The sequence below is a fragment of the Apis dorsata genome, unplaced genomic scaffold (genome assembly GCF_000469605.1).
Source record: "Apis dorsata unplaced genomic scaffold, Apis dorsata 1.3 scaffold_57, whole genome shotgun sequence".
Lineage (NCBI taxonomy): Eukaryota > Metazoa > Arthropoda > Insecta > Hymenoptera > Apidae > Apis > Apis dorsata.
Genome location: NW_006263357.1, coordinates 289,234 through 293,137, shown reverse-complemented (window position 1 = coordinate 293,137; position 3,904 = coordinate 289,234). Strand labels below are relative to the sequence as shown.

Genomic DNA, 3,904 nt, shown 5'->3' with positions numbered 1-3,904 from the left:
TTTTTTTTTTTTTTTTTTTTTTTTTTTGAACAATTAAAACAAAACTTCCTTCCTCGAAAGGAATTAAATTAATCCCGCCCGATAAAGACGAATCGTTCAGATTTATTTGTGTCGTTAAATGCGCGAAATGGAGGACGTTTAGAGCGCGATTCTCGATGATTTGAAACGATCATAAATCAGCGAGGACGAGTATCTCGCGCAAATTGAGAACCCATGGCAACGGGTCCGGCTGGGCCGCTTCGCACAGGGGTTGAAACGAAGGTGAAGGGGGTTTTTCAGGGGTGCTCGCAGGGTGGTTAGTGGCATTCATCGCGATGCAGATGGCTTCCACCCCTCACGCCGCCTCGACGGAGAGAGGAACACGAGGAAACAAGAGGGAGACAGGGGTTGGATGCTGCGCGTATACGCACTTTTTCCCGCGTCTCTCTACCTTCTCTTCTCCTCTTTCCTACCTTTTTCACCCTCTTTCATCCACTCTCCACAATCCTTCGCTCTCTTCTTGTTTCTACTTTATCCTCTTTACCCCTTTTTCATTCTCCTCTTTCTTCTCAATTCTCCTCTCGTTTTTTCCTTGGCCTTGCAATTTCGCGTAATATGCGCTTACATTCGGCCCTTCGGCCCCTCTATATCATTTCCTCTCTTTCTCGCTATTGTCATCCACGGAAGAATTCATTTTTTCGCAAAAAAAAAAAAAAGAAGAAAGAAAGAAAACAAAGGGATCAAAGAAGGAAAAAGCAAAATTGATTAGATGATTCTTGCCATTTCTAAATGGTAAATTATCACGGATTCGTTATTTGAGAGATCGATCTAATTCTGCAAGAAAGTATCGTAGAACGGTAAAGAAAAATTCAGGCGATTCTTCTCAATGGCACTTGATCCAGTGTAAAAATTGCGGAGAAGTTTGCGCGTCACGCTTAGGGGATTTCGGCTTATCAACAGGTAAACGAGTACAACCCCCTCCGCGCCTCTATTTTCGCTCGATGGAAAGTCGAACAATGATCACGGCGTTCGTCTTACACGCACGATTTCTCCTAAGTCACAACACCACCCGATCTCGAACAAACGAGACGCCTCGGATTTAATCCTCGTTTACTTGCAAGGACTCGATCTCCTACCCTCCGCAACGAAGCATCGTCTTCTCGTGAGTATATATGTATATATATATATACATCCTCCATACCAGATAGAGCTCCCCTGTATTTACCTGTCACCTCGATGACGATTCTGACAAGGGTATCTACCCTTCGACGTATATACCCTTCGTCCTTGACGCGATTCGAGCCCAAGAGTCGTGCGCCATCGAGGTCCCTGGATCGTCCTCGTCCTCCGTGAATCGTGCCAAACTCGTCCAAAAGAGCGGCCGCACGTTGCGCGCATTGTGCTCGCAAGAGCAGCAATTTATTGTGTATTTGAAATTATGCAGTCGAGTGGCTGCCGTCTGCCTCCGAGATGGCTACTTTGCACGTCGATTCCTTTCCTTTCTCTCTTCCTCTTTCTCTTCCCTCCCATCCCCCCCTTCTTGTGTACATAAAATATAATATAGTAGCAAGATTTAGACGTTATCGGTTAGCCGGTAGTCGACAATCAACGATTAAACCGAGGAGAATTTAAATGTGAAGGGAAAATGGAGTGGGGGGAATACGAAGGAGGATATTGACGAAAGCATCAATCTCGAGATATATTAGAGTGAGCGGGACAGCCCCGCTCCGCGTAAATCGGTGTGGAACGATCAGCGGCGCGGCTGCGAAAAAAGGAGCAAATCGAGAGGTAATTATTTATCATCGATCTCGGTCGGCGCGCTCATTAGCGCGCTGCCGTGCACGCGGCTCGCTAAATTATTTTCCCCCTCTCCCTCTCCCTTCCCCCTCCCTCCTCCCCTCCTCTCCCCCGCTGCTGGCCCGCCTCTCTAAGGCAGCCGAGGAGGGAATCGTAACATTTTTCACGAAGATTAATCGAGTCGACAAACGGGTTCGATCGTTGAATAATCAATCGAGGCGAGGTGGCGCGTTTAAATAAATCGAGCACCGGCCGATTCCTCCGCTACCCGATTTGCATATCCAGGAACGTGTCACGGTGCACCAAGAGAGAGGCTCACTCACTCCTCTCCTCCTCCTCCTCCTCCCTTCCCCCTCCTCCCTTCCCCCTCCCTATCATTTTTTTATTTTTTTTTTTTTTTTTTTCTTCTTTCTTTTTCTTTTCTTCCAGAGAGGCAGAGCTAGAGCTGAGATCCCCGATTGTCATGAAAATTCTCTGGTTGGAGAACGTGTGTGACGCGCCAATGACGTGCTCGAAACGGGGGCACGGGTTTAGAAAAATGGAGGGGATACGAGAAATTGGCATAAATGAGATTGATACGACTTTAAGTTACTCGACTTGAATCGATCGTGAGCAAGATGAGAATAGAGAGAGAGAGAGAGAGAGAGAGAGAAAGAGGGGAAAAAAATAAGAGAGAAAGTGGTGGATCCTTGGGCCACCTCTTTCGAGCTACTCGTCACGCCACTTTGCGCGCCCTGAACAGACAGGAGCAAAGAGCAGAGGAGAGAGTTCGGCAAGGTACGCCCATGCCGTTGACCGACGCGATGCTCACCTTCCATTATGACAACGCCATGGAACGTGTTTTGCGGATAATGACGATGGAACGAGAACTCCTGGTGGTGGCTGCTCCTCGCCGGATCTGCAATTTCAACTGGGGATGGCTGTAAGTGTTTACCAAGAGCCTTAGGGCGAATTTTTTAGTCGTTACGTATAAATTTTTTTTTTCGCGCTTCTTTTAAATATTGTAAATTGTAATTATAATTGTAATTATTTGTAACGCGAAATATTTAACACATTGCGGACCGATAGTTTTATCAGCTTTATTTTCGAGTATGTTTCGATAAATACTTTTACTGGCAAACAAAATTGAAAACTCGAGAATTCTCGTGATCTGTCTGCAATGTGTTAAACATTTCGTGAAACTTTTAACTGATATAATTTGGCGAGAAAATCGTACAACGATCTATCTCGGCTCGTTGTAAAGGGTAAAGCTTCTACTTTTACATTCCTCGATTAAATTTTTATCGAGGAATGAAAAATTGATAAATTTTATAAGTTTTATAATAATATATAGTTTAAACAATTATTTTTGCAATTTCTTTTCATTCGATAAATTTGTAAAAGGAAGCTTCCCCTTTACAATGATCCCTGAAATATTTATAAGTTTGATTTTTTATCGCCATTTTATCGCACATTTGAATTAAATGTGTGCAATCAGTAATATGTATGCATTTATTCGTTGTATTATATTTTTTTAGTAAATACTTGTATGTTTAATGTGTGCTTAATATTTATAATGCATATTTAGGAAAAAACAAACGTTTTTTTTTTATTATTTTTTAACAATTTCTCTCTTTTCTAACAATGTATATCTCTTGATAATTCTCTAATATTGCATTATCATATATTAAGCACACACTAAAAAATTATTATATTATATTATAAATTTATACAACTCTAAAATATAAAAAAAATTGTCGAGTCAATTGTTAATTAAAAAATATGTAACTTTAATTGTAAATTATATTCAATAAATGTTATTTTTCAATAAATAAATGTATTTTATCTTTAAAAAACACTTATTCCTAAACCTACATTTTTTCCAATCCTTAGATTTAAGTAAATTGTTAAAAAATGATTGAAGAAAGAAAAAAATGAAGAAAGAAACATTCGTAAGATAAGTATATAAAAGGTAAGTATATAAAAGGTAAGTATAAGGTAAGTATAAGGTAAGTATAATTTTGTTAAAAAATTGTTAAAAAATTCATTAAATTCTTGGAATTATTAAAATTCATAAAATAGAATAAAAGTTTTGGCGGAAAACTTGATTTTGTAACAGGAGAATATAAGTTGACAGGAAGTCTTGGAG

The 3,904-nt window shown here is 40.3% G+C and overlaps 1 long non-coding RNA gene across 1 annotated transcript; it reads left to right on the top strand.

Annotated features, from left to right (window-relative positions):
* Positions 1-19: 19 nt before the first annotated feature.
* Positions 20-3,342, top strand: LOC116186795. Its single transcript, XR_004151814.1, has 2 exons — positions 20-1,767; positions 2,206-3,342. It is a non-coding gene; the product is annotated as an uncharacterized LOC116186795 (long non-coding RNA).
* Positions 3,343-3,904: the final 562 nt, after the last annotated feature.